Source organism: Pleurodeles waltl, chromosome 8 (assembly GCF_031143425.1).
Source record: "Pleurodeles waltl isolate 20211129_DDA chromosome 8, aPleWal1.hap1.20221129, whole genome shotgun sequence".
NCBI lineage: Eukaryota > Metazoa > Chordata > Amphibia > Caudata > Salamandridae > Pleurodeles > Pleurodeles waltl.
This window is the reverse complement of record NC_090447.1, coordinates 756,344,543-756,364,908: the sequence shown is the minus strand read 5'-3', so window position 1 is coordinate 756,364,908 and position 20,366 is coordinate 756,344,543. Positions and strand designations below refer to the sequence as shown.

Genomic DNA, 20,366 nt, shown 5'->3' with positions numbered 1-20,366 from the left:
CCAAAATGTATTAAAGAAATACACAGCCAGATCTAATGCAACAGCTGCTGTTGTTGACCACAAACCACAGCACCAATCAGCAACAAGTACAGATCCACAGTCTGTGATGATTGAAGAGGAGCATCTCTGTTGTGATTAAAAGGCTGAATCAAGTATGGGACCAGCCCCTATGCCAAACACAAGTGAGGAGACTGCTCCTTTATCAAGGCCCATGCAAGTCACCGGATCAACATGTGACAAACCACAGAACACCCTTGCCATAGTATACAAGGTGCTATTATAGATAAGAAGAAAATGCAGTTGTATTTCCTGAAAGATGAAAAAAGTCCTGAACTTCAGGCTGCTGTTAGATTCTCCATGTAAATTCTAATGCCATGCCTCAGCAGACAGCAGAAATGTGACAATATCTCATGGAAATGGAAGAGATACTAACGCAGCACACCTTTAAAATCCAAACTGTCATGCAGCTTATTTCTGATGTGCATGGCAAACTGGATGTGCTCCTGAATCACCAACAATGGATCAAGCTTCATTTATTTGTAATTGCAAGTGGCTCAGCATATAGAGATTACCATTCGATATTCAAACTATTGAGGAAGTGTTCCATGTTTGAATGGAATGAAGGGCTCGTGGAGAACAACATCAACAGCCTAGTCTCTCTACTGGAATCTTCGGGATGCGGAAGAGCATCAGAGGGACAGGATAGGTGGGGGGAGGTAGGGGAGGGTCTAGGGTGGGAATACAGACAGGAAAAGTGGGGGAGAGTCAGCCTCTTCTTTGCAGCTTGTTTCTTGCATTGCAGGAAGTTTGGCCAGCAGTGGCTATAGGCAGAGACACATCCTATAACATGGAAGGCAGCACACAAGCAGAGGCGGTGCACGCTGCGCTCTGCATCATCGGGGAGGCAGGTAGGACAGAGCTCCTCAGGCCAGGGGTTTTGGACCATGTCTGGGTCGGAATGTTGTGCCCTAAGCAGGTGGCAGCAAGCGGCATGGGTTTCGATCTGGACAAGGATGATATCCTAGGTAGGATGTTAAAAGGGTGGGGGAATGAAACGTCAGGGTAGGGCAGGGATTTGAGAGAGGCTATCACTTTTGAGTTACTACTGGAATTGTTACAGGTGCTGCCTGTCTGTTGCAGGTATGGCTATGAAGTGGCACTTTTCAGGCTTTGCATGATATGGATGTTTTTTGGACCGTTTCGAGTGTCTGAATTGTTAGGGGGTGAGCAAGGATGTGGGTGTGCGACATGGAGAGAAAAGTTTGGAAGATGAGAATTTGGGCATCTGGTTGAGGAGATCCAAGACAGACCAGAGGGGAAGGAGTAAATGGGTGTGGCTGATGAAAGAGGGAATGGTGAAGCATGCCCGATCTGTGAGTGGTGTAGTTTTGAGAAATGGCTGGTGACCATGAACTAGGCAATGTTTTCTCATGTGAATGGGGAGAAGCTTACCGCCTTTCAGTTGTTGACAGTTTTGAGGGTGACTTTGCGACGGATTGGGAGGAAGGCGGATAACTTTGGGACCCACTCATTCAGGATTGGGGAGCAACTGCGGCTGTTCGTTTGGGATGGGACTGGGCACAGATTTAGCAGATTGGTAGGTGGTGTTCGAGGTGCTGTGAGAGATATGTGCACAAATGAGAGTGTTATAATGTTTTGGAGGGGGGGTTGGAGGCCTGCAGTGGTGCACTACTGATTTCTATTTCTTTTCACAGGCTGTGTGAGTGGCCCTGAGAGGTCCAAGGTGGTCACGTGGCTAGTGGGACACTCCTTTATCCATTGGGCAGTGAAGTATGCAGAAAAGCAGATTTATGGATGCTCCCTTGGATTACCTGGGAGTCCCCTTGAGGTTTTGTGGTGGAGAAAGAGTGGAATGAGATGGAGAAATGTGCTGTTTTTCTTAATGGCTGTGATACCGAATTGGGGCTATCCGGATGTTATGGTTCTTCTCCTGGGGGAGAATGATCAGGTGCGCCTATCGGTGCTCATCCTACTGCAGCACATGCAATGGAACCTTTAGTTTCTTTGGCAGAAAATGGCGGGACTTGTTTAGTGTGGACTGAATTTGTGCCCCGTAGGAAATGGAGGGGAACTATGAAACATGAGGCAATTGACAGAGCCAGTAGGAAGCTAAGGCGGGCAATGAGGGTTTTTGCTGGGCTCAAGACATCAAGGTATTGGCACATGAGGGTGGTATTGAGGAGGAGGCAGTACTTTTTTGTGATGACGGTATACATCTTTCAGACATGGGTGAAGCATATTACATCATGCAATTGAGGGTCATGTTGGGGAGCTGTGGGGTGAAATTTTTGGTTCAGAGACAGTGACTGAAGAATGCAGTGTTGCAGTGGGTTCGCTGGTGGGCAGTGAAATGCCCTCTGGGGCCTTCACTGGGTGGCATTAGCTAGGGGGGATGGAGAGTCAGATGCAGGTTTGTCCACCCCTCTGGGAGGGGAAAGAAGCACAGGTGAAGGATGACATGGTATGGGATGCCCAAATGAGGCGGGTATGGAAGGAGAGCTTGGACAGTAAGTGAATGGAAAATAGGAACTGGGCGAACTGAGGTAAAAGTGGGCAACTAAATTTAAAGGCGGCGATACAAAAGGGGTGGTGCAGAATTGAGAATCTGCAAGATTATTGTTAAAGTAGTTCAGATGTTTGAAATTATTTGCAATCCTGTCCTAATAAATTACCTTTTACACTGTACTGGACTGTAGTGGTGATTGGGTCACGATGGAACATAGAAAAGCAAGATCAGGCAGCGTGTGGATTCCTGTTTTGACAAAATCCAAAGCAGCAATATTCAGGTGCCATACTAATTATCTGCTCAGGCATTGTCTTTTGAGAAAAACAGTATGATGCAGAAAACCCAGCGAATCCACTTTAAATGGATGCTTTCTCATTCTTTATGTGTGTTATGATAATGGTTGAATTGTGCTAACAGGGGTGATGGACGTTCTCACAGCAAACAATGTCATAGGGTATCTTTAGAAGTCTGCTGGTCTTAAGATCAACAAAGATAATTACATAAGTTGTTAACACAGTACACACAAGATGCAGTTCTATTTGGACACATCGTTAAAGAGTTTAGTGGTGACCAAGGAGCTTTGCTTAGTTCCATGTTGGGGTGTTCCTAAAGACATATGAATGTAGAAGTACTGTAGAGCCCAGTAAACCCCTGCTGAGTATCCATGGATTTTATGGGCTGCCTCAGCAGTTCTTGCTACAGAAGACAGGAAACCACATTCAGGGAGATATCTGGTTATGTTGAATTCCTCCAAGACCCAAATAATAGACCAAGAGTTCTGGACTATATAGAACGTCAATTCACTGTCAAAACATGATAGCTAGGTATTACTTTGACCAATGGGATTTGCAAATATGTTTACATTTTGTTTAAATGACAAGTCAAACAGCTGGCTTAACCACTCCTACTCAGTAATTGTCATTCATCTTTCACATTTCACCACCACTACCACTTAAGTAATCCAGTCTTGGTGTGAGTTGCGGTAGTGATGCAAGATTCATGCAGGAGAAGGCACAGTACACAGATAGGGCGAACATACCCTATGATAACACCAAAAGCACTGCACAATAATGTTCATGCAGGGAAGAGTTTTGGTGTACAGAATTTAATTTCTGCCTTTAAACAAAACCATTTGTATTCACTTTCTTGGGGGTGGGGGCTTTAAGGCTCATCCAGGGAGGTCCATTCTCTTGATCATGGTTAGTAGATATGAGTTGAAGGACATGCCTAAGGCCTCCGCCAGGTGTGGCATGGGATCTACTGAATTGTACAGCATTTGGGATGCATTCACTGATGTAGAGATGGAGAAGAGTGCTAAAAAAAGCTGCACAAAGGCTTATACGGCAGTCCCAAATGACCTCATGCCTGCAGGCCTTGGTGTAAATTCAGGTCTGCATACAGTTAAATAGACATCAAAACGTTTGATTCATTATAAGTACAACAGCTGTACGTACCAGGATTCGTGAAAAAAGGCCCTGCTTTACATTTTAATTAAAGTTTGATATTCTATATGCAAAGAATTGGGCCTGATTCCCAAAGTTATTTCTATGAGTGTCAGTGCCTTACTCCAAGCTTAGGTGTGAGTTTTACATAAATGTCCAGGTTTGATCAGAGGTGAAAACGGTGGTGAAAAATCACCCGTCAGTATTGTGTTGTACATCTTCAGGCCCTTTATTTTCACAATTGCAAAATGCTTGTGTTTTCCACTGCTTGTAGAAGGCATGCTCCGAGTTTGCACTTCTGGCTGAATCAATGGATGTAAGATCAGGAGTACGTATGATCAAGTTTGGTCTCAAATCATTAAAATATGTCTTTGATTCGCCCTTGGGTGTCTTCACCATACAGAAAAGCAATTTAAGATCAGTCTTTCCATGTGTGTGCGTTTACAATGAAACGGTCCATGGAAAACTATCTTGAATTTTTATGAGCCATCAGCAGTGAGCTATAGCAAAAATGAACTTTTGGCCCTATCGTTCACTACAGCATATTTCTCCAAGCCTGTGTTAACACGCTCTTAAATTATGAAATAGATATCGAGTTTTCTGTTTTATGTCCCAAACAGGTCGCAGAGCAGATGTCTTTAAATGTAGGGATAGTGTTATACTGCAGTAGTTTTATGCACCGGAGGCATTCCATGAACTTTTGCTACACAAGAGCATATTTGTAATATCGGTAAGAGTTGTACTACTATTTCACTTAATTCCATATTAAGACCCTTGTGTTTTAAGCGAGTGTACTTGTGTAAGCCATCATAAGTTACACAGAAAAATAAAGAAAATAGGTTTCCTTCGGAACTAGAAAGCAAATATTAAAAAACTAAATCCTGTTTTTCAGACCTGATATTTTAAGCTTGTACAACAGTTTGGTCGTTGTGTATTATACGTTTTGTGCTTATTAATGAGAGAATGAGTTACTCTTATCTATTTACTTTTCATTAAAGCCTTTGAGGCCCAAGGGAGCAAGGCTGCAAACCATGGTTCACAACAGTAAATAAGCAAGAAAATAATTAATGCCAAAACTCGGAAAAAAGCGAAAATATGGAATAAGCCCATTGTGCCCATTATGGGTATGAAGGTTTTACCACTTCGAAATTGTTTAACCCTTTGAAGTAAAAATATAAACATTTCCCTGGAGTGAAATTCATGCAGAATTCCGGAATTCAAGAAACAGCATAAAACAGCGTTTAAGTACACATGTCCGCATTTTTTTGCCCATGGGGACTTTTTGATTTGAAAAATTGAATAGTATCCGAAAAAAGCCCGAAGGTACTTTTTATCCAAACGTTCATAATCGCGATTAAGGCAGAAACTCTACTTTCAGCCCACATTGGGGTTACATCTAAACTCGTCATAAGGGTCGGAGACAGAGAAGAAGCCATGGTTACAGGGAAAAGACACCTCCTCAACAAAATCGATTTCACCCTTCAGAAGGTTTTAATTCCTGCAAAGAGAAACATAAATGGATGTACATCACGCATGGGCATTATGATCCACTAATCTGCTAATCATCACGGAATGTGTACAAAGTGAGTTATTTTCAGTGCATTGGTATCCTTTATGACCTTTCACACCAACACATTTCACCTATCATGACTGTGAGAAATCCTTCAAGTGCTGACCTATGTGAATGTATCTGTGTGTGGGAACCCAGATAACCTTATTCACCTGATGGATATACCCTGCAGCTGTAGCATTGGATCAGCTCTGCAAAAGACTATAAAAAGTCCTGATCTATCATGTAAAATTACCAGTTTGTGAGGAGCACATCGGGATTACGAATAGCACTTGTATACGGTAATTATTGGACAAGCCTCTGGACTTTGGTTAAAAAAAATGCAGTGCAACCTATTGTAGTAATGGGCAATCTTTTGGTGCACTGCTAGTGATAGTAACTTCATAAAAGTGGGTGACACCTGTGATGAGAGATAGGATTAGTGCTATACAGTGCAGCACCACACATTGTTATTTCACAAATATCTGGAATTACATTCACTTCCTATTGCGTGTCATCTTTTAAAATGTTGCATTACTGAAGAGCCTTGAACAAGTCCTTTACTCTATTGGATGAAAGCTGTGCTGCCTGACATTGAATACTATATTTCTACTAAAACAAGCAATGATATGTAAGAATGGGCTAAAAGTGAGTTACTTAGACTATTAACTTGTACTAGATATACATTTTCGTGTTTTCTTGTATAATAATGTCCATCTGGCCAAATAAACTTTGCTTAGGTTACCTCTGAGATGAAAGGATAAAAAAAACCTTCTGCACTCACTTTTTATTATCTTTATATCTGACCGTATTAATCATAGCTGTTTTTAAGCATACATCTGACTAGAGGGTGTGTGCAAACGTGATGACCGTTTCTTAGCTGTGATAGATCTCTGGGAATGGGAGAGCACTGAATGAGTCCCACACACAGCACCAAAGTCCTCTAGCCCTGCCTCCCAGTCAGCTACACAGAGCAGAGTTCAATAAGAAAGTTCACATGAAATGAGATTCAGGCCTGACCAAGATCCACTAGAGTCAGGTGAACGATCAGAAAAGGAAGTACTTCACTATAGAAGAGATATTTAGTTTTAGTAAAGGAGGACTTACCCTGTGTGAAACTTTTGTTTTATTCTGGAAAGTCTGCAGAACTGGTTGCCCAAAGAATATCCAGAAATGTCTGCACTCAGTCGCAGTGCAGCAAATCTGTGCCAAAGCTCCAGTTGAAAGCACACTAAATGCACCTTTTAATCAAACTGCACCTTCACTGCAGATGGGGCTATAGGACATTAATTGGAACTGAATCATGAACGTTAACTGACCTCATGCACAGGTAAAATTAGGTACTATCAATACAAACAAAAGAAGACATCAAAGTTATGATAGAAGCTAAGAGGAATAAGAAAGCTGACTACACGTTAGATCTATCCCAATAGTCTAAAAGACACACTGTGAAAGGGTCCAAGGTATTTCTGACAAATCAGGGAAGGCTAAATATACATAAAGTCATACAAATGTGTTTCTTTGTTGTTGAATATATGCATTCATAGCAGTTTTTATCCATTTAGTGAGCATGGTCATCTGGATTTTCACTCACAAATGCAATCACGCAAACACTCATGGGATGTCTCACAGTCACGACATGGGTGAAACGTGCTGATGTGAAAGGTGATAATGAATATTGTGGCACTGGAAATAACTCACTTTGTTCACATTCTGTGTTGATTTACTGGTGAATGGATTGTTATGGAGATTCAGGAAGAACAAGTTTCACTGCTTAACAGCATTCCAGCCACTGTGTAGAAGAAGAACATGGGGTAAACACAATTGAGAAGGACTTGCACATCAATCATATCCTCGAACATGGGGCCAGATAAGGATACGTAAGCCAGCCACATGCCTCCAGAAAGAAAACTAGCACGAATACAAAGGCACACAACACCATCAAAGGAATTTATAATACTCTGAGAAACATCAGATGTAATCATTTCTGCCAGCTATGTTTGGACAACAATAGGAAGTGCAAGACTTGAGAGAAAAAGGATGGGCCAGAGGCTATAAAAGTGAGACAGACGGGTTTAAAAGGCAGAAGACAAAATAAGGTTTAAAGGGAAAAGACTGTAGGATTCTCAGCACTTTGTGTTGAGGCAGGTGACAAATCTGCATAGGCAAAATGTGGGTTATTTAGAGGTGGTTTCTTTTTCTATGGGCCAGATTGGAATGGTTGAAGGGGATGAAATAGCTAGAGCTGGGTTCTCTGCCACATGGATATCATACTGTATAGGACGCATGTATGCTGCAGCACAATCACACGATCAGCACACATGACGTGGTTATGTCAACATCAGGACAGTGCGCGCTCTACGGGCAACAAAAATGCAAAAATCCAGCCTTTATGCAAGAGCATAATTCATGCATTGTGTTTATATGCAGTATGTTAACCTTTTGCATTGCAGAGTTCAACCTTGAAAAACACTATTAATGATGTTTGCAATAACTGTTCATTTACAAGGTATTGCTGCAGGCTTACTGAGTGTTTTAGGGTGTGGTCCCTTTATAGGACCTTCTAGAACCTTTCCCTGCAGCATGACTGGGTGTGGTTTGTGGGCTGGGCCCGACTCTATATAAGGGAGCCAGCCCAGCTCCACGTGCTCACTATTCAGAGGTCCCGGTGCAGAGCAGCAGCAACTTCCTGAGCTCCTGTACCGGAGGCCTACCTTGATGTTCCAGGCCTGCCCCGCATTATATTGGTGATCCTTGAGCAGGGCGGTAAGGCGCCCGACCTCCGACCCCATTCTCAAAGACTCTTGACTTTTGGGCCTACTTGTGAAACCTTCAGAGTGCGCGATTCATTGCTCTCATGTAAACCTTGGCATTCAGATCGGCAACAGCTTGCGCGATCATTTCATGGCATTTGCATATTCTTGTTCGAATTGGCAGTGTGCGCAATTCATTTCCAGCATGTAAAACTTGATGTTCAGATCGGCAACAGTGTGCGCTATCATTTCATGGCATTTGCATATTCTTGTTCGAATCGGTAGTGCGTGCGATTCATTTCCAGCATGTAAAACTTGATGTTCAGATCGGCAACAGTGTGCGCAATCATTTCATGGCATTTGCATATTCTTGTTCGAATCGGCAGTGTGCGCGATTAATTTCCAGCATGTAAAACTTGATGTTCAGATCGGGAACAGTGTGCGCGATCATTTCTTGGCATTTGCATATTCTTGTTCGAATCGGCAGTGTGCCCGATTCATTTCCCGCATGTAAATCTTGATGTTCAGATCGGCAACAGTGTGCGTGATCATTTCATGGCATTGGCATATTCTTGTTCGAATCGGCAGTGTGCGCGGTTCATTTCCTGCATGTAAAACTTGAGGTTCAGATCGGCAACAGTGTGCGTGATCATTTCATGGCAATTAAAACTTTGGTGTGTTGTGTTTGTTGAAGTGCACACATTTATCCCGAGCTTTTGGATTTTCTGTGAAGATTCTAAATTCAAAAATGTGACATTCTTTGTGCATATTAAGTCCATAGTACAATTCTTATTGTTTTCCAGGGAATGTTTCAGATAGCCTTTTGTCCTCATGTAAAAAAAAAGCAATGTTTGTTCTGAAACATTTTTCTAGAAGGTTCTTGTATTTCTTGACAGTATGTTATATTTCATGAAAAGCTCATATGAAACATTGTATTAACCCATTCTTGATTTTTTCCAGGTACCCAGATTTCTTGAGGTCTAGTTATAGTCACGTCTTAGGTTATCCATGGTTACAGTATGAGAACTCCTAGAATCATAGTCTATTGAAAGTCAATGTGATTATATCTTGATATTGTTTTGTTTAACCTTTTGCTTCCTACAGGTCTCCTTCCCAGCTGTTCCCTACCTAATCCCCTTTTCCCCCACTTGGACTCTCTCAGGCTCTGTGATATTTCTATCGGAGCTTTGGAGCTGTCTAGGGGTGGACATGTTAGGAACGTGTGCATGCCCAGAGGATCTGGTCTCCCTGACAGGTTATCACAGAGTCCAATGTATCCTCTGTGTAACTGTTTTACCAATGACACTTTACTCATCTCACTTGCCAATGTAGTCAATACAGACAGTTGCCCTGACACCCTCAAATAAAATGCTCCTGGAACGTCCCTATATATCGTGGCTCACCAAGAAGTTATTTGGACATATCACCTGCTTGACTGTATGTGGAAAGTGAGTGTTGTATGCGTCTATAGTAAACATCCTTGATCATTTGTTAGATAATGCGTCTGGATGCATTAAAAGTTAGTGAACTCCTGAGGTACTTTTTCATTGTTTTGATCTTCTTCTCCCGTTTGCTTTCCTTCTTCTCCAGATTTTAACATAGAGATTTTATACAGCTGAGGTTGTCTTTCCATATAGTGCAGGTACACAGTTACTCCATTGTGTGTTTCCACTGTTGAACTGGGCATAGCTATGCAAAAATAAAATTGAGGGTTAATGAGAAACTGTTCTCTCTTGCGAAGATCCCTTAAGGGAAAAAATTAGACTGAAGCTGCTTGTGAGCTGTGCTCTGAGCCTTCAGCCCACCATTATGCCATTTGATGGTACTACAAAAACGACCAATAAGCATGTTATGATTTTCCAAAGAGAAATTATTTAACTAATTCAATTAATAAAAAGATCATGAGATGCTATTACTATGTCAACAAAACCAGAAAAATAAACGAATGAGCAGTCACACACAGCTACTCTGATTGAATATTATGAAGACTAACATGTTCAGCATGATCTACCAATCTTCCTAAATCTGTCACTTTTAAGGATTAACAAGCAACAATTCACCAAAATGTGCACTAGTTTATAAATGCTCTTTAGATCAAATAATATTGACAATAGTTAACCTTTAAGAGGGATATTTCTCAGAGGGAAGTGACATTGAAAAACTATAAACTAAAATGCAGACAAACTGTGAGAAGTAGGAATAGCGAAAAAAGATGGATCAAACAAATGGGAAACTGGGTAGGTACAAATGATAGATTGAACAATGGAAAATTAGAAATACCAGGAAAGTCACTGTCCATTACTGGTACGTTGACATAAATATGTGGGCTGTAAATTATTTTCTGAGATACAATATGAAGAAATCTGAAGAATTTTAAAGATGTCTCAAGTAGAGGTGAAGAAACTCATCATACTCATCTTCGGCATCTTCATCTAGAACAGAAAATTCAAATAGAGAAAGAGACATAAATAATGCAAGCATCACCTTCAGTAACAATTGTCCTGATTTCTTAATGGCAGCAAATATCATAATATGTTACTTTGTATAATAACAACTTCCGCTGTAAAGACCAATATTACCTTCAAGTAGCACCCCAAAATAAAAAAATTAAATGCTTTGATTCATTAAGCATGGGTAGGAAAGGAATGGTATTGAGCAGTGAATATCAAAAAGCTGAATGTGATCACAAAAAACATGAATTCCTACCAGTTACCAGTTCAAGCAAGTGACACATTTTGAATGTAGAAACTCATTTGAAAGACTGGAAATGCATAACTTCTTTGTTTACAAACCCAACAGACAGAAATAACTTACTGTCTAAGAGTTTTCACAACTTCCCTTGAAATGTCATAAGGATTTTTCTAAATTATAGAGACTTAAAGTATAATATCTAATGATTAATGTGTATAAAACAATCAATAAATATAATGGATACATTTTGGAAGGAAGGATAGTGGCAATATGTCAGGATCATTGAGTCAAAGAGTCATTTTGAAGAGATGAAGACAAACTAATGTTCAGTAACACATTTTCCAGAGAAAGCAGAGAACTGCAAAACACAATGTTAAAATGGTACTTGGATAAAAGTTTTAAATATCGAGTTAGAGAAATATCAGAAAAGAAATATTGTAATACAAAAATATTGTGATGCAGAAATATTGTTGACAAGAATATCAATTTGTTTGGTAAGTAATATTATTTTCAAGACAATCTGTGTTGTTAATATCATTTTTTATAATATTGTTGTAAAAATATTGTTTTTTAATTATCTTTATATTTTTAGTTCATATATAAATTTTATATGTTAAAGATTGTTTGTATAGTTGTTGACAATATTTTGAAATATGGGACCCCATGACGAGTGTGTTGGTCCGTGCACCACCATGGTAGCAGTGGCGGTCTGGCCACCATCGGCTTGGTGATCGGGCCACTGTATTGCGAGTAACGTGGACCTATGGAGCAGAGATCCCTGTGGTCCGACTGGCACCGCCAAGCAGCGCAGACCGCCGCAGTGAGGAGGCAGAATAAACAGGCCGGCAGAACCTGTGTTTCCGCTGGACTCATTATGAGGTTGCACACCACCAATGTGACCATGGCAGTCCAAACACCACATCTTAGCAGGCGAAAAACGAGAGTACAAAGGGAGTAACTCACCTGCAGGCAGAGTTATACATCCTGTTCCGCCATGGAGCCCATCACACACGTCCTGCCGCTGTTGTTGCTGATTGAAGGTGCACAAAATCCACACCGCCATGGACGCAACCGACTATATGTACACACACACCTACCTGTGTCATTAAGCTAAACAAAAGATAGTTGCGGAGTCATCCACATGACATGGGGGGCATGGTATGGGCATCAAGTACACTTATCATTGTGTACACAGTCAGAGGAATTCACAAAGAAGGACACATTCACAGTCATTAAAAATCCTCTTTGGGCAAATCACTCACACTGCACTGCAGCACTACATAGAAACACATGTCTGCACATCTTAGCCACAGGGACAGTGAAGTGTACACCACATTGTGTCACAAAACACTAACAACACAGCAACATCACTTCTACCAATACAACTGACACACTTACACTGCTCACATGTCAAGGACTGTCATCAAATTCAATACACATATGTATGTATGTGTCATGGAACACAGACACCCCTCCCATTAGACATTCCTGGTATGGACCCACACATCACCCAAATTGCAACTCAATGGAAGGACAATGGGATGCACATTAGTAAGAGAGACAAATATCTAGAGCTCACTATGCAAGTAACACCTCCACAAAAGTGATTGGGAATCAGAGCACTCAGGGAAGGATGCTGCACTGGGACACATCACACTTTGCACATACCCATAAAACAACATTTGCACAGGAGCTGGCCCTAAATGAATCTCAGGTACAAATAATACTAGAGCCAAGTGACATGCCTGTTTGCATAGTTTGGAAGTGCAACTCAAGAAAGCAAATACCACTGCAACTGCATGGCCCATATATCTAAATGAAGTAGCTGCAAGCTACACACATCACAATGGACACATGCACAGTCAAATGCAAAAAAGGTAGCACACTTGAACACCCTCCATATCTGCACAAAGAAAACTAAAGCTGTCACACATGAGACTAATCTACAATCCATATCAGGGGGACAAGTCTAACACCATACATGCTGACATTGGGCAGCACAAGACCCCCTATTTACCATACCAAACATTACACAATGCAATGACACCACAATTGCATTTACAAACACATAATCATACAGTCAACATATACCCTTGTCCTGGGTGATACTAGCGCTACCCACAAATCAACTATACAGGTTTGTTAAAACAAAAATGCATAATAGCAAAGGCCATTGGCCAGTCAATCTGAAAGACTTTGCACAGTACAGTGCCTACACTTGACTCCTATCACTGCCAGGGAACCTCCACAGGAAGAAGCACCAAGTTGGCAGGCAGGCACCTCAGTGATCATTCTTAGAGGGGGGTCAGATTTGGGATAGGTGGGTTTGGGAGGGGTGGACTGTTTCTTAGGAGGGTGGGCTTCTTTTTGGGAGATGGGTATAGGTGCCTGCAGGGTTGGCAGGTGTGACGGGAGGACTTGGATGTGGAAGGGATGGGTTGGGATGTGGGTGGGTGCCTCTTGGGTCGAGGACAGGGGTGGAGGGAACAGGGGAAAGGGTAAGCTTGAGAAGGAAACTCTCCTTCAGAACACGGGGACGGTCATCAGATGGGATTGGGGATTTTGAGGATGAGGTAGTGGTTGTTTGTTGGGTGTGATGGGTGTGGCATTGGCTGTTGTGGTGATGCCTGGGAGTATGCTACAAGTAAAGTTAGACTTTTGGTGAAGTCAGACGCTTCATCTAAATATACACTTCTGGTCTAAACATAGACTTTTGATCTAAGTTTACCTTTGTGAATAAGGCCCAGTATGTGCAAATTGACCGGGAGATATGTCCCTAAAATCCGCAAAACAATGAAACAGTAAACCCCAGGGAAATCATCACAAATGTCTGGCATCTCTAACAATTACATACTCTGGTTGCATCAGTAGACACCATTAGTCCTTTGTATATTGGAGAGGCCCAGAGATTTGTAAGTACTTGTAGAATGCCCTCAACATGTTGCCCAATGAGAAGGAACATCAAACCCAGATGTCTGTGGATAAACGGTTGTACCCAACCACATGTGATTTCAACATAGCTGCAAGTCACTCTATGATGCAGGTCAACAGTCATGTAACAAACCTTACTCATTACACACTTTGCTACATGATTCCATATCAAGGTCCTGGAAATGCACATTATGGCTAAACAATCTAGTGATACACTTTCTGTCCCTCATTGCTACTGCAGTTGTACATGTCAAATGACATGAAATGATGGTTGAGGGCATGTGTCAGCCAACAATCAATGGTCCACACTCCTGTCTGTGGCACCACATGAAATGTACCCCCATCACAAGGTTGGCATTCTTATATATGTGAGGGAATACCAAAATCGTCCCATGAACACATGTAGACCATGCATGAAACAGCAAAGTACAAATTTTGTCAAAAAAGAAAGGGACACAAGCTAACATGTGGTGGCACACACATCATGTCAATGAACATTCCCCACTTACTAAGGGAAATAATTGATCTGTAGCTGCACTCAAAGAACAATGTATACCTTCATATATTCACATTACAGACAGTAGTGAGGCATAAGCACCCATCACACTCTGAAGGCAAGTAGCCTCTGGGTGGCAGATGCCAATTTACTCATTTTACCAGACACATGGCTGAGGACAGAGATCCATCACTTCCTTTCCTTTGGCCTGTAACACTGAGGAGTACTAGTCTGTTTCATAGAATTTACACCCACTACAAGAACATACACAACAAACAGTACTTGATTGATCAATGTACACCAGCTATATGTTGTCCCTGGAGAGCAAAATATTTGTGGATTGTACACAGTTGTGTCCTAGGTCCCTGGGACAGTAGGCAAGGTACATCAGTATGCACCACATGACATATCTACACAAATAGCCACTCATCTACTGTGTCACACTTGGCTCATCCCTAATCATCAGGGGGAGATGTCAGAACCTAACACATTAACTTTGCAATGTGACAGGCAGGAAATGCACTGTACTCACCCCCTTGTGGCTGCTGTGCTCCCCTCAAATGCCCATCAAGGTATGGGTAGGCCACCGCCAGAATGCGGGCCAATAGGGGGTTATGGTCCGCCGTGCGCCTTGCCCACTTTTGGAGGACAGCCACAGCTCGACCTCAGCGATCTTATGGGCCCAGCGTCTCAGGTCCTCCCAACTCTTGTGACAGTTGGTGCTCCACCGACTGTGGACCCCTAGGGTCCGCACCTTCTGGGCGATGGCTCTCCATATCTCCTTTTTCTGATGGGTGTTTACCTGCATGATGCAAAAAACAAATCAAGAGATTACATTCACAAGTTTTTGCACAAATGGTTGTCACAAACAAGTCAGAAACACCAAACTAGAATTTTTAAATTTGTTATCACACCACAAGTGTAACGCACACAAGCCAATAAGTATAGGGACATGACTACAGGCATATATATCCATCTGCAGATTAACCCACTACCCTGATCAGGGCCTATAATGACTAAGTAGCCCTCCTGGAACATACTGGTGCTGGGCCTGAGGCCTCCATGTACAGTGGGCCGGAGACCTTTGGGCTCTGCCCTGAATTGCGTGAATCCCCTCCCAGTGAGCCCGGGGGGACTGATAAAATGGATTTACCTAGAGGGCATGGTAAATCTATGCAATTACATCAGCACTGTTTCTATGGTCTGCTCCGGTCCCTCGATTAATCTGAAACAATCCACGGACTCACCAGACACCTTCAATGAGTAACTAGTGCCCGACTCTAGTGACGAGACACATTTGACTCACTTGGCAAAACGTGGGACCGCAGATCCCAGTATCCTTGGAGGCTGGTGGAGAAAAGTTACTTCAGTTAGCCATAAAGCCCCTGAAAGAGCACGCTTGTCAGAGCCTGGAGTAGCCTGGGCTGGGCCACGCCTCATTAGTTTGCCAGTAAGAGCAACTGATAGGACTGGAACGTGCAGAGCAGAAACTACTACTTTGAGGGAGTGCTTTTTCTTCGCTTATAGCAACCTCCTAAGTAAGATCGATAGTCCCTCACAGTCTAAACATACCTATGGTCTCTGTAACACCGACAGTATACTCTCCTTGTACACTATCATACTCTATCTTTCTCTGATTAGTTATCAAATGAGCAAAATAGGCATTACCTTTGGTGTATGCATTTTTTATGAGTTCTCTAGCTTGTGTAGAACTTCGCCTGTATCTTGTTGGTTCAAATACTTCTCTTCCCATAAGGCTATATTTAGCTTTTGGTAAAATGAGGAAGAGAAAGCACACAATTGTGAACTCTTTATCCGCTTCACAAGACTGTTCCTCCATATTAAAATATATTTTGGGCGCAATGGGAGTGACTGAAGAGCAAATTATAAGTGTTGAAGAAAAATTACTGTCATGTGGTGATACCCTAGTGACTCCTGCACTTGTTTCTGCAACACAGACTGGTTTTAATAACTCAGATTCAGACACCTGTATGGTGGGAGCCGGAAATCAAAACAGTCGTAATGATAAAAATAGATGCGTCCAATCTATCATGACACAGTATCAGTCTATGATGAAACATCACCCCCTCCCAAATGAACAAGAAAGCCCCTGGAACAAAAGGCGGATAAAGCTCTCAATGATGGAAAACCCATATTGGAAAAGAAGAACTAGCCAGCTAAGATAATAGGAAGGAGGCCACCAAAGAAAGGGAGCTCCAGTAAAAACCCTAAAAAACCTGCAGAAACGCCCATAAAACTTCTTGCAAACATTTACGAATCAATTAATACTTTGAAGCTATCGGTTAAGTCATCACTGGATTCTCTCTCAGATCGCTTGAAAAAGGTGGAGAGCAACCTCGAGACAGGTCTAGACTTCATAAAGTCCACTCAGGTAGGGGGCTCAAACGTCCCCACTCAAGTGACTGATACCCTTCTCTCAAATGTTACTCATATTAGTAGCACACAACCATCTTTACCACCTGTTCCCACTAGGTAAACACAGTCGGATCTTTTCATTAAAGAGGATCTCCCAGGTAGGGCTCCCTGGACTGTCAGATATCCACTGGTGAAGGAAAATACAATCCAACCACCACTTGAATCATCGGCCCTTTCAAGTGGTTTCTTGCACTTGCCCCCTGAGGCAACCCCTTAGGTGGTGATCTTGGCTAACATCCCTGTCATGGCGAACCAAAACCGGGAATCATGGACATCACTGAGGAACAAGTCCTTGAATTGGATTGGCTCTCAAATGGAACCTGGCAGGGTTTGGCCCCTCTTTGATGATATAAAAATGGTGAGGAGAGTAAAATGGATAGGAAGTAGCCACTAAACACTACAGGGAGATTATGTGGTTCTCTCCTTCAAATCGCCAGCCCTAGTACAAAGCATTATCCGTAAGCTTGGTGCAGGGCAAGTCACTCCAGACGCTGTGTTGGTACTCTCGCTGAGTTATTTTTACCAACCTATTCCCGGAAGTTATGCGGCTACATTTCAGACACATTGTCCTGGGGTAACAATTAAGCCCCATCCAATTCCTACTCACAACAGATATCAAGCCCTGCCAGTCCTGGAAGCACTGGATTGACTGCGTACCGAGAATATAGAGTTGCATAAAAAGGAGGCACCTATGATAAACACTAACAAGGGGCAGATAAGGAACGGTGAGCCACTTAGGACATATATACCCATCGCCCACAGTAGCACAAACATTGTAAATTTTTATTTACCAGAAAAGAGCATATCGAATATAGAAATAAGTCTACTATTTTGGAACATGACAGGCTTATGCAGTAAGCTTAACTCTACAGAATAGGCGACCTTCATTGAAGGCTTTCCCTTCTTATGACTACCTGAAACTTGGCTTTTGTACCCTATCCACATTAATGGATATAGAACATATCATACACCGGCCGTTCCCTCAAGACATGGAAGGCCCAAAGGGGGTTTAAGCATATACATTTCAAATTAGCTGCCACTGATTAACCTGACCATGCTATTTTCCAACCCAAATTATCAAATGATTGTGTGTGACCTAGAGAAGCTGATCCAATTATGTAGGAGGCTGGCCTGGCTTGTAGTGGGTACAAAGGGGTACTTACACTCTGTACCAGGTCCAGTTATCCCTTATTAGTGTAGAAGAGGTGTCTAGCAGCTTAGGCTGATAGAAAAGGTAGCTTAGCAGAGCAGCTTAGGCTGAACTAGGAGACGTGTGAAGCTCCTACTATACCACTGGTGTCATATGCACAATATCATAAGAAAACACAATACACAGATATACTAAAAATAAAGGTACTTTATTTTTATGACAATATGCCAAAAGTATCTCAGTGAGTACCCTCAGTATGAGGATAGCAAATATACACAAGATATATGTACACAATACCAAAAATATGCAGTAATAGCAATAGAAAGCAATGCAAGCAATGTACAGTCACAACAGATTGCAATGAGAGCACATAGGTATAGGGGCAACACAAACCATATACTCCAAAAGTGGAATGCGAATAACGTATGGACCCCAAACCTATGTGAGCTTGTAGAGGGTCGCTGGGACTGTAAGAAAACAGTGAGGGTTAGAAAAATAGCCCACCCCAAGACCCTGAAAAGTAGGTGTAAAGTGCACCTAAGTTCCCCAGAGAGCACAGAAGTTGTGATAGGGGAATTCTGCAAGGAAGACCAACACCAGCAATGCAAAAATGATGGATTTCCAGAGGAGAGTACCTGTGGAACAAGGGGACCAAGTCCAAGAGTCACACTCAAGTCGTGAGTGGGCAGATGCTCAAGAAATGCCAGCTGAGGGTGCAAAGAAGCTGCCACCGGATGGTAGAAGCTGTGGATTCTGCAAGAACGAAGAGGACTAGGAACTTCCCCTTTGGAGGATGGATGTCCCACGTCGTGAAGAAGCTTGCAGAGGTATTTCCATGCAGAAAGACCGCAAACAAGCCTTGCTAGCTGCAAGGGTCGCGGTTAGGGTTTTTGGATGCTGCTGTGGCCCAGGAGGGACCAGGATATCACCAATTGCGTGAGGAGACAGAGGGGGCACCCAGCAAGACAAGGAGCCCACTCAGAAGCAAGCAGCACCCGCAGAAGTGCTGGAACAGGCACTACGAAGAAGAGTGAACCAGAGCTCACCCAAAGTCACAAAAGAAGGTCCCACGACGCCGGAGGACAACTCAGGAGGTCGTGCACTGCAGGTTAGAGTGTCGGGGACCCAGGCTTGGCTGTGCACAAAGGAAATCCTGGAAGAGTGCACAGTAGCCAGAGCAGCTGCAAATCACGAGGTACCCAGCAATGCAGTCTAGCGTGGGGAGGCAAGGACTTACCTCCACCAAACTTGGACTGAAGAGTCACTGGACTGAGCGAGTCACTTGGACAGAGTTGCTGAGTTCCAGGGACCACGCTCGTCGTGCTGAGAGGGGACCCAGAGGACCGGTGATGCAGTCTTTTGGTGCCTGCGGTTGCAGGGGGAAGATTCCGTCGACCCACGGGAGATTTCTTTGGAGCTTCTAGTGCAGAGAGGAGGCAGACTACCCCCACAGCATGCACCACCAGGAAAACAGTAGAGAAGGCTGCAGGATCAGAGATACAAGGTTGCAGTAGTCGTCTTTGCTACTTTGTTGCGGTTTTGCAGGCGTCCAGAGCAGTCAGCGGTCGATTCCTTGGCAGAAGGTGAAGAGAGAGATGCAGAGGAACTCTGATGAGCTCTTGCATTCGTTATCTAAAGAATTCCCCAAAGCAGAGACCCTAAATAGCCAGAAAAGGAGGTTTGGCTACTTAGGAAGGAGGATAGGCTAGCAACACAGGTAAGAGCCTATCAGAAGGAGTCTCTGACGTCACCTGCTGGCCCTGGCCACTCAGAGCAGTCCAGTGTGCCAGCAGCACCTCTGTTTCCAAGATGGCAGAGGTCTGGAGCACACTGGAGGAGCTCTGGGCACCTCCCAGGGGAGGTGCAGGTCAGGGGAGTGGTCACTCCCCTTTCCTTTGTCCAGTTTCGTGTCAGAGCAGGGCTGGGGGATCCCTGAACCAGTGTAGACTGGCTTATGCAGAGATGGGCACCATCCGTGCCCATCAAAGCATTTCCAGAGGCTGGGGGAGGCTACTCCTCCCCAGCCCTGACACCTTTTTCCAAAGGGAGAGGGTGTAACACCCTCTCTCTGAGGAAGTCCTTTGTTCTGACTTCCTGGGCCAAGCCTGGCTGGACCCCAGGAGGGCAGAAACCTGTCTGAGGGGTTGGCAGCAGCAGCAGCTGCAGTGAAACCCCAGGAAAGGTAGTTTGGCAGTACCCGGGTCTGTTCTAGAGACTCGGGGGATCATGGAATTGTCTCCCCAATGCCAGAATGGCATTGGGGTGACAATTCCATGATCTTAGACATGTTACATGGCCATGTTCGGAGTTGCCATTGTGACGCTATACATAGGTGACCTATGTATAACGCACGCGTGTAATGGTGTCCCCGCCCTCACAAAATCCGGGGAA

The 20,366-nt window shown here is 43.2% G+C and overlaps 1 long non-coding RNA gene across 1 annotated transcript in view; it reads right to left on the bottom strand.

The window, feature by feature from the left end:
* Window positions 1–10,442: 10,442 nt before the first annotated feature.
* Window positions 10,443–20,366, bottom strand: part of LOC138249152 (uncharacterized) — a 48,013-nt gene continuing 38,089 nt past the window's right edge. Inside the window, exons 2-3 of the long non-coding RNA XR_011194752.1 lie at window positions 14,922–15,191; window positions 10,443–10,703 (exon numbers count right to left, since the gene is read on the bottom strand). This is a non-coding gene — a long non-coding RNA (uncharacterized lncRNA). The remainder of the gene's footprint in view (window positions 10,704–14,921; window positions 15,192–20,366) is intronic.